Genomic DNA, 15,069 nt, shown 5'->3' on the forward strand with positions numbered 1-15,069 from the left:
CACAGATCACATACAAATATGTAGCTCCAAAAGCAAAGATCAGCCACTTCGGATCTAGCGTCGCAACTAAAACTAACTAGTACGATTCCCATACATAAGATCAACATGTTAATGCATCTCAATGATTCATAGATCATATACAAATATGTAGCTCCAAAAGCAAAGATCTAGAAAAAACAATTGTTCTTCCTACTAACATGGATGCTTCTCTTGGCCAACATTCAGTACAGACTGAAAGATAAATTGGTTTGTGAAGTCTACAATTCCTCTTGCAAACGTAAGTGGTTTCACCAACAGCTGGAACCATGAGAATGAACCACACATGATGGAGGAACATCCACCGCAATATGATTTGGTCTTCTCTCGATCACACCGCGAGACTATTTTCGGAATACAAACTTTAACTTAGGGAAAATGACGCCCACTGTATAATCAGACCAAAGCAATGAAGCACCTAGTGTTGGCCAGTAAATAGTACAGTACTACTTTTCTGCAGTCCATGAAGTGACTATCCAATCTTTGTGTCTATTTTCAAATGGCACTGCATGTAGTGACTATACTATTCTCTTGTGCAGTTCAACCAAAATTGCGGACACTTTGTTTGTTTGCCAAATAGCAACGGGCAGACATCTCTGTCTGCACAAATATCAAGCAGCTAGTAAACATATACCACACCATGTTCGCAGTGATGGAAGAGGTGAAATCGATACAACCGAAATTCAGCATCCAATCATTGAATCATGTCTTGCACCTCCAATGTAGGTCCACCCTACCAATAAATTCACATGCAAACCACTAGTATTACTATCTAATGACAGTACAAAAAGAGTAGCAAGATAGTAGCAAACCATGTACCTTCGTAATGAACAGCTCATAGTGCCACCAATTGGATATAAAGGTTTGGAAAAAAACATGCTCCTAATGTTGAACCAGTTGGACTTATTGTGCAGTTCCACTAAAATCAAGCATCCCTGTTTGCATAGATATTGAAAGTGTGATTACTATAAAAGGGGCACTAGTTGAAGCATAGACTCACAAATATAAGCATTCCAATTTCTTAATGGGAAAAGGTAGCAAGACTATTTCTAACCACCTGTTTGAAGGAATAAATAAAGCAACAGTGGCTGATGTCAGGAAGGCATACATAGTTTTTTCTGAAAAACTGAGCCATTCCTGACCTTTCCTCTTCTTTTAAGCAAATTTTGTGCAGTTCTACTAAAATAAAATGCCATCACCGCCTTGACAATTTAGTGACATTGTACAAAAGGAAATGACTTAACATTACATCATGATGTCGGGTATGTAGTCGACAGGCATTAGAGACAAACATACAGACCTCCTCCGATAACATAATGAACATTAATTTTAACAAAGGTGTGACTAGCTTTACCGGGATAATTTGAGTGAACTCTACACCCTCTGTTCCTTAATATAAGACGTTTTCGCGGTTCAATTTAAAGTACCGAAACGTCTAGTATTTATAAAAACAGGTAGTAGTTTTCTTGAGCACATATCTGGGCAAGCTTGCCACACTTTATTTATGTCCATACACTAATGCAACACCATTCGAATACTACAAATATACACTAATCCAGTGGCTAGTGCAACAGTAGAGTAGTTAGTTTATTACAGGGTATAGTACAATGGTTTTACTGAACAGATTTCAATAAACTCTAGCACTGGAAGGTTTCTATAAGAATTAACAATAGAAAATGTAAAGGTAACAAGTTTCAGCATTGGTATACTAGTTGTGCATGAGCATTAAACCAAATACAGAAGTCTGAAGGGTAACTAGTATTATTAACTAATGACAGTATAAAAAAATTGCAAACCATGTACCTCCAAGGTAAATATCATTTCGAACTCGGGGGGGGGGCCTTAAAAATTGTTATCCCAATCTTGATAATCGATCAAACATAAAAACTTGATCGAACGAATCAACAGAACAGCCGGAGGAGGAGGTGCCCACTCTTGACCTTTCCTCTTGTCTTCATAATTGTCTGTGCAGTTTAACCAAAATAAAATGACATCAGCGCCTGCATTTTGGTGACACTGTACAAAAAAATTAACTTATCTCATGAAAGTGAGGTATGTAATCTATAAGCATTAACAGTGCAAAAATCTGAAGGTAGTAACAAGTTTCATCGTTGGTATAGTGGCTGTGCAACAGTATTAGAATGCCTTAGCTGAAAAATCTTTAATACATCCACAATCAACAGCTAACCCTGAAATAATCCAGTGAAATTAAATGGCATTGCTTAAATTTATTGGTGGCATTAGACTGAGAGCGGCATTAGTTAAATGTGGCATCACTTTAGCAGTAGCATTGCTTGACTTGACTGCTGGGGTTATACTAACAGCAAAAAAGTGGCAATAAGAGCATGGGAGGCCCATTCGGATAGTGGGCGCACCAGTACGATGTACCTCCATGGACGCAGAATGGTGAGGGAGGTATGGTTGCCCAGAGCAACAAATATCCAGGCAGCATATGTGGATTACGTCCCATTTTTGTTCTCTTTAGCCACCTTTTTCCTTTGTGAGGACAACAAACCGATCGACCTGGTCATTCTCTATTGTGTTGTCATGTCTTTCTACCCTTCTTCAACCAAGAGACACGAGACTCGTTACTTAGCTACTGATTTTCCCCTTTTCAACCTAGATGCGGGTTCGATGCCTACTCTCTTGGACAGTACAGTCTCCCTTCCTTTCCTTATTCAACCCAGACATGGATTAGTCTGCATGAAGTAGGGTTTCCTTTAATAGTGCAAATTATGGTTTTCGTCTGCGTGGCCAGCAGAGCAGAGGATAGCAAATTGGGAAGATGGTGGAGTGGAAAAAGATCCACATGCAACGGCGTGCCAGATGGGGCAATAGAACAAGGGTATGGTTCGAAAAGAGGTAGCATACCTGAGGGTCGGCGGGAAGTGGCTTCGCTCGTGGTCGTCGTCCTCCGCACACACTACTGCAGCGAGCTTGGGGACGGAGGCCATCCCGTGCGGGCGCTAGGTCTGAGAGGACGGCCTTGTCGTCAGTGCGTGACCTCGCTCGCCGACGACGAATGCGTCAACGCTGCATGTCCTTTTCTTCCCCGGCGGATCTGTGACCACCGGTGAGGAGGGAGAGAGGGGCCGTCTTTTTTAGATCTGGAGAGAGGGTGGTAGTGTGAGAAGCAAGTGGGCAGCCCTTGGCAAGAAAGCGCTGAAGCTTCAGCCTATATATCTTTTTTATACTACTAGTACTGGAGGTGGAGTAGTGGTAGAGTAGTTTATATTTTCTCTGCGTACAGTACCAGTTAGTCATGCTTCAAAACTGAACGGCACGCCATTAAAAAAATTAAAGGTCGATAACTAATGCGGCACCTCGGGCCAACATGGCTAGATCGCATTTTGCACGAGAAATTACACACCATGTTTCGTTGACATGTGGTCCCGTTCCAACATATCAGTGAGACGACAGCGAGTAGTAGGAGTATTTCCGAACCGACGTGTAGGCCGGGGAGCCCCTTTGTGAACCATGGCAAACTGGCAACCGTCCACCGACTCTTCGCCTTTCCCTCTCGATTTGGAACTACTATCGCACGCTCTTCCTCTCCCTCCTCCATTTTCCTTCAGCCCTTCGCCCTTTCTTCTGCCATTGTTCGATCGTCTTCTCCATGGAGGGAACAGGACGGAAACGACCCCGTTATTCTTGCCCCGATCTGAAATATCACGTGGTGGAGGAACTCATTGATCGGTGCGACATCATCACCTCGGCTAGCATGGCAAGTTCGTTCAAGCCCATTCTTGACTCAACTAATAACATCATTACAAGGAACCCAAGAGTCAAGGAGTGGTTTGATCTCCCCTATCTTCTTCGCCGTGACCCTGATGACTGGCGCCGTCACGATGGAGGCCTCGCCCTGTGCAAGTAGATGCCGCTTGATAATGATACGTATGATGTTAAGATGCCATCGCTTGAGGGAAAGGCTTGGGCAGGCGCAAATGGAGATTGGGTTGTTTACATTGGGTCCAACTGCGAGTGGGAACTTGTGAATTTGTACACTCGTGACCGGGTTCCACTTCCAAAAATCTCAGCAGACTGCCCAGAGGTTGAGCACACCGGTATTGTAGGCACGTTCAAATACAATCATGGTGACTGTCTTCTAAGGAATATAGCAATTTCTCGAGTTCCCAACCGCTCTGGGAATTACAAAAACTATGAAGTTGTTGCTATCTTCGACAAGCTTTTTGCCGTCCTCGGTGGTTTGACTGGATGGATATTGCTCAAAAATCAGTTTCTGTACACGGATGAGTACTATGATGCAATTCAATATGAGGGCCTTGTGTTTGCTACCACCACTCGTGTCACTGTTTTTGCATGGCATCCTCGTTGTTTCTATACGTTTGTCTTCCACCGTAATTATAATTGTTTCATCCACATGCATGCGGGTTAGCAAGTTTCCCTTTACAAATTAACCTTCTTCTTGTGTTTCCAAGGTCCTGTGAACATTCCACCACCTATACTTGAAGATTTTTATAACCAAGGGGGAGATGACGATGGTGATGATGACGAGCATGAGGACGAGCAGCGCCCATATACTATTTGGTGCCTCGCAACTAATTTTGATAGATCACCTCTTCTCGTGTGTATACAGCCCACTGATGATGTTACTGCTAAGGAAGCAGGTGTAGTCTCCCATGGTCGCACTCTCCGGACCTATTCCAACATCCGTTGCATGGTATTCGGGATGTATACTAGTGTGCTAGCGCCAACTCCTTCTCCCTGGTACAGAATTGATGGTCTTGGAGAAAACTCGCTCTTCCTTGGACAAAACTATCCAATGATGGTGAAAGGCGATCCAACTGTTGTTGACACAACGTTACTACCATTTATGAGAAGAAACGGTGTCTATGCCTCGGACATTTGGGTGGTTCCCTACCCTGGTACTGATATAGTAGGCCGCTTTAGCCTGGATGATCAGTCCTGCATTGGTCTCCTGATCGACAATGGATAGCCCGTCCCAGAGAATCACTTGTTGTTCAACGCAAGCGTTTCCAACGTCGAGGAATGGTTGAGTTGAAGTTCATTTCATTGCTTGTTATTTGTTGTGTGGTGAAAACTTTAGTATTTATAATGTATCCTCATTGTCGATGTGGGTTGATGACCTGTTGTATGTAATAAAATGATATGCCTGTGATAAACTTACTAAATTTATGAATGTCTTTCGAGTCGCTTCTGTGAGTGAGTGGTGCGACGAGGCAAAAAAATATTTTCTGAATACATAATTGTACGTGCATTGCAAGAGGTTATCGGATGAGGCCAATCAACAATAGTAGTACACTATTTGTACTAGCTTCACATGCTTCGCGCGTCGTGCGGGTGTTTTTACTGTAGCCATATTGTAGTACGTAACCAGCACCTCGAATCCTCGATACTAGTAGTACTATATAGTAAGTACTAGGAGTAGTAGGGTGGCATGGGCCAGAACAAGCATTCACGTCCAGGAGTACGGCACACGCCACCAGCATGACTTCCATCTGACACCATATTTCTTGGAGTCCATGCTAGAGCAATCTCTTCAACCTCATCATTTCTCTAACTCAGCCATCACGCGGCGGGCAAGGTGGGGGTTTGCCGATAGTCGGTTTCCTTAACTGCGGTCCCACTTGTAAGGCCAACTGCAATGCATGACCCCAAATGGACCTCCGTTTTGCACGAACTCCAACGATAATTTTGACTAGAAAAGCAAGACCAAAGAAAACAAGAACCACAAGAATACATTTTACTACTCCTGTAAGTTGGATTAGTGCCTTCTCGATGCATTCATTGTTGATCTGCGGAGGCTAGATCTTGCGTGCTTCTTTCTTCTTCGAGTGTAAAGAAGTAGACGTTGCTTCCTCGCTTCTAGTCTCATGTCTAGCCTCTATTCTAGTACTCCCTCCAGTCCGTTTTTCTCTGCGTCTAAGCAGCAACATGCATACCAAGTAGGAGTATCAACAAGTGCACTAATCTCATCTATAGCCTATGTGCTAGCTAAAAGTGATAGAACATCTACTAAATTGCGCTCTATCAATATATGGATGTACTCTTCTTCCCAATACAAAAACTTGCATCCATTCTACTCCCTCCATTGCACAATACATGCCTTCTATTTGTCAAAATATATATGTATCTAGACATGTTTTAGTATATAGGTACATCCATTTTTGGACAAATGGAATTCAAGTATTTTGGAACGGAGGGAGTACACAATAAAACTTTTAAGTTAGCACAACTAGTCTAATCCGAGAGCACAACCGAAGATTTGGTCGGGTTCTTCCTCCTTTTGCCGACACGTGGGACATCCAGCATCCAGGTCGTGTCATGAAAGAAAATAGAGTGGTAGTTGAAGCCACGAGATGTGCATCTTGGGTTAAACTATAAATAGAATCTTACTACTCTTGAGTAACTCCAAAAGCGGCCACCGAAGATCTTTCTTGGACTTATTTTTCATCACCAGCACGTCGAGGTGAAAGATGTGCAGGTTCAGTGGGTCCGCTTGCATTTTCACTGACATGTGGGACCGCGTGTGAGCAAATAGACGATGGGCTCCGCGCGTCCACTGGTTGGCTAAGAAGAGAGATAGAGGAGGGATAAGCACGGACTGCAGGAAATTTGTTCTACGTACCTCGATATAGGCTCGATATAGTGGGGTGGCATGGGCCATAACTAGCATTCACGTCTAGCAGTACGGCACACGCCACCCACACGAGTCCCATCTGACACCAATTTTCTTGGAGTCCGTGCTACAGCCATATCTTCTCCCTCCTGTTTTCTCAGCCATCGCGCGGTGGGCGGGGTGGGGGTTTACCGATAGTCGGTTTGCTCAACTACGGCCCCACTTGTAAGTGAAAATGCAACACCGCATGCATTCCCGCTTGAGCGGCGTGCCGGACCAACCGTGTGGGGGTGCGACGTGAACACGGCAGGCTTTTCCTTTTGAACTCGTAACTTGTAAAATTTGGTTCTGCTCCATGGCACGATCGATAGATAGAAAATAACGATTTTGCCTAGAGTAATTAGAAGTTTGGTTCTGGTGCCGTTCATGCATGGAGTACGTACGAAAATTATGAAGTTGATGCGAAAGGTAAGATAATTATTGTAGTATCATATACTACTACATGGATTTGACGGAAAGATAAAAATACATATGGATCCATCAACGACATCCTCACGCCCTAGTGCACCGGGTCACCAACCGACGTGTGAGGAGTAGCAGCGTTGGCGGCGAGCTGAACGTGCTTCTGAACAGTGCCGTCCAAGGTTGCCCTGCGGTCCAAGAAGGCTAGCGTCCTATCGTTCTCCTCTTGCATGTAGTAGTCCTTGTGGACGACTTACGCGTACACATGGGTGATTGTGTCGATGGTGTCTCGCTGCGCCAGGCGCTGCGCGGCGAGCGCGACCTCGAGGTTGACATTCTCCGGCACGATGGTGGGCAGTCGCAGGGCCACCAGTGCGTCGAAGAGGTTGTAACCATAGTGGCCGTTGAAGGTGGCAGGCATTGCAAAGCCTGGGCGCGTCGGCTGGAGGCTTACGTCAAAGTCGACCGCGAGCTTCTTGACGACGGTGAACTTGTCGAGGAAACCAACGAGAAACTCATCGAACAAGGAGACGAAGCTGTCGTCCCAGCGGCCCCTCACCCTGGCAGCCTCAAGCAATACTACCTAGAGACGTTCCTCATTGCCGGGCCGCAGGCCGGCATCGTGGACCATCTGGCATAGCCGGCTGATGCTCGCGCTCAACGCCTCCATGGGTCTAGCTTAGCTTATAGTCAGCTGATCTTGCAATTCGAGTGATCACTCTTGCCCTTGGTTAGCGTGCGTAGGTGCGTAGGATTCCGTACTATTCCTCGGCCCTCTACTGCACCTGCCTTTGGCTCTATGATAGGTGGGCCAGCCACCCCCTGGGCCCACATGTCATTCACCCAAAGGCAGTTGCTGTAAGTCAATGAAGCTACGTCCCCCTCCATGCCGGTGCAGTATAGTCATCTCACCGGACCTCTAGTTGGGGCCAAACGAGAGAAGTTTTATTTTTACTGGTTTATTGGTCCCCTTTGCATTTTGCGCCAAGTTTTGACCTTTGATTTAACTAATAAAATGTTAATGCATGTAAACAAAAATGTTGTGTAAGTCACATTATGAAAACCGAATAATCCCAAAACACTTAGGCATGGTGCATTAACTCCCTCCTTGTTTCTTATTTTGTGACATATCAACCAATGAGAGATGTGGGCCGTGCATGCTTTCAATGACTTCAGACTACCAAACATGACATGCAATATTTAGTTCATTGCATGCAATCCTATTAGTACTCTAGTAGGCAAAAAAACATTAAGTTCTCTCGCCGATAGGAATAAAACACCATGTATTTATTTACAGAGGGAGTAGTACATTATTTGTGACATGCATTACTATATATTGCTAGTCAAATACTAAAATCTAGATGGACGTGGTAGTACTCCTAAATCCAGACAGTGGTGCTACTAGTACTAGTAGTAGTACTACCAATGTATTAGTAGGAGTACTAGCACTGTACTACCCGTTCGTCAAATTATTACGTGCTGCTCCTCACAGTGAAGTGACAAGACCCTACACCGGAGATGACACCTGAGTATAGGCACCGTGTTCGGCATACGATAGTCAGCCTCACCGTCTGCAGTCACTATCATCATGGCTGTAGAGCTAGCCTTCTTACAACTAGCCCTGTTTGACATAATTTCCCATGCGTAGATGCCCGTGCATTGCACGGAACACCAAGATTGGGGGTGGACGGCTCAGGCAGCGGCCATCGCGCCAGATTTTTTCACGGCCTTCTAGATGTGGTGGGGAGGAGATAAGGCTGATTGTGAGAGACAAGGAGTTGTTTGTAAATAGGGAACAAGTGCGGGCATCTTTTTGCAAAAATGGAGAAGCTTGGTTTGTATGCGTCAGATCTAGATCCGACGGCTATTGGTGAAAGGTGAGAGGAACAACATCATCACCAACTCAGGACCTGTTTGATTCGCAAGATTTTGAAAACGCAGGAATAGGACACGGCAATATTACAAGTTTGAAACTGATATTACAAATGTTAGGAGTAATGCTGCACCTAGGAAGAGGGAATTACTAGGAAGTTTACGTAAGAACTTTCGTTACATTAGGTGGATGCAGCATTATCATACAAATTAAAATCCACGGCCCTGACAAGTCACTAATGGGCAAATAAGTTTTCGAGTCTCTGGCCACTTGATGTTTCAAAAACAAATTCTGCGGAGACTTTGTCATTTAGGCTTAGACGCTTAGGGTGATCAGCACGCCATTCATTGTTGCACCAGAGAACTCCAAACCTCATTACCTTGAGCACACTTGCCTCCAGAACAAAAAACCTGGCCAATTTAATATCAGATGTGCTGCCTCGGTAGTCGATCAAATCAATTTTTGTAAGATGGAGATCAAGGCATTCGATGAGATTGTTATAGTGCAGCGCATTTTTCACTTTCGGGTCTTCTTTTATCTGCAAAAGAAGAGAACATATTAGAGTAGCTGGCTGCATAAGATTGCCTTGTCATCAAGAGGTACCAATATCATTCGCTCATACGATAGGGTTGGCTGGCTAGTGATATTCTCTCTCTCTCTCTCTCTCTCTCTCTCTCTCTTTCTATTTCCTCTCATTTAACTAGGAGCACGTGAAGAGCTAGGGCATTGGTTGCCTTCCACTATGTGGTCGATGCCATATTTAGAAAAAGTATGCCACATAATACACATCGATGTCAAATCAAAAGATTTTGGCACCGCTCTCGCGATGTGAGAGAGTTGGCACCATAGTGCACACAGACCCACATGTATAAACAAATCAATCAAACCAACTACACCAGCCTCTCGCTCTCCCAACCAAGTGTTTTTTTATTGCCTCAGTCCTCTCTCTCTCCCACGCAGTGTTTTTTCATTGCGTGAGTTAATTTAGCACCGGAGCAAAGTAGGTGATCCAGATTGGGGCACCAGGTGAGCAATGGAGGGGCATCGATGCCAAATGCATCACAAGTGAATTTGGCACATGTTTTGGCCTACATAGCCCACTTCTGTACTCCCTCCGTCCCAAAATTCTTGTCTTAAATTTGTCTAAATACGGATGTATCTAGTTACATTTTAGTGTTAGATACATCCGTATCTAAACAAATGTAAGACAAGAATTTTGGGACGAAGGGAATACTACCTCGTATTTAGTATAAAATTTTGACCATAGATTTACCTAAGAAAATTCCAATGCATGTCACTAAAAATTACACCATTTGAAATTATGTTCAAATATGAATCCAACGATATAGTTCTTAGTGACATGCATTAACATTTTGTCAGTTCAATCTATGGTCAAATTTTGATAGTACAAAATTGGAAGAGTAAACCAGGACGGAGGTAGTACTTGCTCTTAGGGTAACCATAGAGTTACTGGAGTAGTCTAACTTACTTTCCACTATGACTAGACTAGGCTACTATAGTAGTACAGCATAAAAACGATGCAGGTGATCACGTGAGAGAAAATACTAAAAACATTTCTTTCAGTGCAGTGCGTAGATGCAGTTTTGAACACTACACTTGTCATCGTAATTTGGGAAAATTACGAAAAAATTGAGCTACGTTGTAATTACCGTTTACTTATAGGAAAGAAGTTTCACCTTGATGAGTAGCTTCTCCGTGCACAGAAAGCATGTAAGGAATCCAACAACTTGATCTAGATTGGGGCCGATAGATTTTAGTGCTAAGATCTTCACTGTGCGCATGGAGTGGGTCAAGCTTGTGGGAATCATTTTCTGGAAGACGGTCGTAAATACATCAAGAAGAAATTTTAAAATGTGAATTTCAAGAAGACGGAGAAGAAGATGAGTGCTATACCTGAACGATTACGGATCCAATAAAGAGTTCGGAGAATTTGGCAGACGAGTACACCAATGCTGTCAATTTCGGCGCGTCAATGACCCTGATTTTTGTTGGACCTTCTAGATCCGATACAAGCAATCTCTCAAGGAAAGGCGCATTCTCAATGACCATAATGTGGAATACCTGGAGTGATGTCTTCCCAATTGATGTCTTGTTGCGGGGCCAGCAAGACACATAAATCCATCGGAGATTCGTCGAGGCGATGTGGAGGCTAATGAACCCGTGGATCTGCTCAAGACGAATGTACTCGAGCGCAGTACAGCTGCGAAGCAGGTGCTCCACAGCCTTCTTTGAGATGACAACATCGAAGAGGTCGAGCTGCTTGAGTTGAGGGAGAAGAAGGGCGGGTGCGGCATTAATCTGGGGAAGATAGCAGGAGCTAAAGCTCGCGCGGCACAGCGTTGGCGTGAGGCGGAGCGCGAACGGCGACAGAGAGCGACATCGTCCAGCTTCAAAGCTGAGCTCCTCGAGCTGATCTAGGGAGGGGGATAAGAACCACTTGTCAAACTTGGGTTGGACCTTGCAGTTGGTACTGAACATGCGGATGTCAAGGCATCTGGCTGGCCCAGGGTGTGATGAAAGGATCTTGGAGACTGCGGCCACGCGTTTGCAATCCCGGTCACAGAGCCAGTTGTTGATGGTGAGGTTGAGGGGGACGCAACGCCAAAGGGGGCACCACCGTCGGGAGAGCAGGGTGGTCCGCACAGCAGATTTGGTGGGGAGGAGGCCGATGATGACGAGTAGCATGTCATCGGGGAGGCTGCTGATGAAGTCCAGGCTCGCCGGACGTGGTTTTGGCTCGAGCCGCCTCCGCTTGTTGGTTGCCTCGCCGTCCATCTCAACCGGCGGCGACGCTGGTGTACACGTGTGCTGGTGTGTGTTGTATGCTGGGTGTGCACGAGTGCGTCCTTCTGTGCATGCCGCCGCGCAGTGGTGAATTGTGCGCGAGTGCGTCCTTCGCGCGCAAGAAGTTTGTCCTCAATGCACCCTCAATTTACTAGCGTGCGGGGTGCTACCCCAAGTGGTTTCAACTTTGTTTACTTCACCGCGTGTCAGATGGGCCTCTAGTTTACTTATTTTCACCCACTGCCACATGGGCCAGCACACCAAGATACAGAACACGAGCTAACAAGGCAGCATGTGGATTGGTTGACCGATCAACTAAACAATATACGGAGCTATACGCTGACACAGTGAGCGTATAATCCCTCGGTATAGAGAGTTCGAGTGAGAGGGGAGGCCCGTGAGAGATAGCAGAGAGAGAGAGAAAGAGCTACTCCCTCCGTTCGATAATGTAGTTCCAACATTTTTTTTAATTCAAACTTTTGAGACTTTAACCAAGTTTATAAAGAAATTACTTATATCTACAATACCAAAGATAAATGATAGTATGAAGTAAGTACATGTTGTGATGAATCTACTGATCGTTCCAGATGTAAATGTTTTTCTCCACATATACCTGGTCAAACTTTTCTGAGGTTTGACTTTTCAAAACATCCATATGCTTATGGACGTGACAGAGTCCCTAACGAAAGAGAGAGAGAGAGAGAGAGAGAGTGAGTGAGTGAGTGAAAAAAGTGTGTCTGCGTGTGTGAAACGGACATGGACAACACACAATAAAAGTAGAGAAAAAGCGTGCGTGTCTTATGAAAACATATCACACATGCATCTTCGACAATGGAGGCAAGGTGAGGACATAGTGTGTGGTTGTTTGGAACCGAGAGAGCAAGACCCCTAGCACGTGGCCAAGAGGGGTCTGACAAACAAGGGAGAGAGGTCGAGAGAGACGTACGGAGAAAATGCAGACATGGGGAGGAGAGAGTGTATGTTTGTCATAGAGAGATCCCCTGGAGATCGTGATGGGACTACATGGGTGGGAGATCGAGTGACAAGGTGTGTGCGCGATAGAAGATGCCCCGAGAGATATCGAGATAGACATATGGATGGAAGGAGACAATACGTGTGTTCCTGATGGATAGTAAGAGATAATCATACTTTGGAGGGGGGGAGTGCTTGCGCCTATGGCCCTGTTTGGATACTCTAACTCAGTTAGAGGTTAGAGTTAGATTCTAACCCTGAACTAACTCTAAGTAAAGAGGTGTTTGGATGGCAGGGCTAGATGGAGCGCGGATACGGCGAGGCACCTTCACGGGCGGTGCGAGAGGGAGGGAGGGAGAGGACGAGAAGCTTCGAGGAAGTGGGGAGGGATCTGCTGCGGGGAGAGAGAGAGAGAAAAAAGTGTTTATTAGTGGTCCCGAGAAGAACTAACCCAAATAAGCACCTCTTGGATGGAGTAGTTTTTTTGGATGGGTTAGATGCATCTAACCCAAACTAACCCTCCTGTATGGATCTTTTTGGGTTAGTTGACTCCAAACTAACCCAAACTAACTCTAACCCATGGATCCAAACAGAGCCTATGATGGAGTAAGGGATTATGGTACTTAGGGGGGTGCGTGTCACATGGAGAGAGAACAAGTGCGAAGAGTGTTGGATGGGTCTATATGTATAGCGCGAGCGAGACATGTGTATGTGTGAACCAGGGAGATATAAGGCCAGTTTGGCTCGCGTCCTGAGCATCTTTTGCATGGCCTGGGGTGTGGCTGGATTCCAAGCACGCTTGTTTGGTTGCTACCCTGTGAAAAAGAAAGCCCGCCTGGGCTGGGTTCCCTTGCACTTTAATTAGCTTGGCTGAACTCCAGACACTGCAAGTAGCCTGGCCCAAGCGACCGATTTCGAACGCCTGGCCGTGCCTGGTCGTGCGGCCACGAGGCTAACAGCAACATGGATGGATATTAGCATTAAATAATTGATGCATGGATTGATTGATGGGACGTTGATGCTTTGCCTGTCCTAGGCATGAACCAAACGCTTCAGCACCACACAAGCCTGGCCAGGTAGAAATATTTTACATCTCACGTCCACACCAGGCAGTACCAGCCATCAAGGCATGAGGGTCAGGTCACGAACCAAACTGAGCAATAAAGTTTGAGAGAGATTGAGGAGCCCCGATAAGGCTGAGTGGTGCGTCAGATAGCTGAGAGGGGGAAAGAGATATTCCATCCGCTCGATAATGCAGTGCATGTAAATCTTTTAGAAGTCAAACTTTGGAAACTTTGGTCAGGTTTACGCAAATGTTATTTATATCTACAATACCAAAGATACATCATACAAAACTACATCTCAAGGTGAATCTAATGGTATATGTTTGCCGTACTAGATGTAATTCTTTTTCTCCACGTACATGGTCAAACTTTGTGATGTTTGACTTTTCAATAAATCTATATGCTATGGACGGAGGAGAGTGCCTCAGTCGAGACAGATCAAGTGCGTGTGAAGGAGAATGAGTAAGTGTGCAAAAAGAGTATGTGTGTGAAAGAGAAAGTGACAACAAACGATAAATTAGAGAGAGAGAGTGTGTGTGTGTTTTCGTTTCTTATGCGAACATATCACGCATGCATCTCCAAGATGGAAAAGCGAGGCGAGGAGCTACACGAAGATAGCTAGTGTGTGATTGTTTGCAACGGAGAGAGACACCCCTGTAGCACATGTCCAATAGAGGTCTGGCCAACAAGGAAAAAAGGTCGAGAGGGACACATGGATGGCATGGACGCATGGGGAGGGAGAGAGGGTGTGCTTGTGATAGAGAGATCCCCTCGAGATCGTGAGGGGACTATATGGGTGGGAGATCGAGGGAGTGCGTGCGCGATAGAAAGATGCCCCGAGAGAAATCGAGATAGACCATGCACATGTTTGTGATGGAGACTAAGATTAGCTAGTCATATACATATAGGGGGGACTGCGTGTGCCTCCAATTGAGTGAGATACCATCATACTTGGCTAGCTAGGCATGAGATTGTGTGTGTGTGTGTGTGCGTGTGAGATGGAGAGAGAATGAGGGAGAGAGATAGAGTTTTAGATGGGCCTATCGAGTGCGAGTGAGATATGCATGTGTATGTGTGACCCAGGAGGATGGAGAGGTTGAGAGAGGGGGGGAAGAGCTCCGAGACAACATAGTGGTGCGTGAGAGAGTTATGGGCAAAGAGCCAAGGAATTTGTGTGCATACGATGAGTGCACCCAAGATATCTAGCTTGGACTAGCTAGAGTATCACACATAGTGTGCGAGAGAGACCTATAGAT

The sequence above is a fragment of the Triticum aestivum genome, chromosome 3B (assembly GCF_018294505.1).
Source record: "Triticum aestivum cultivar Chinese Spring chromosome 3B, IWGSC CS RefSeq v2.1, whole genome shotgun sequence".
NCBI lineage: Eukaryota > Viridiplantae > Streptophyta > Magnoliopsida > Poales > Poaceae > Triticum > Triticum aestivum.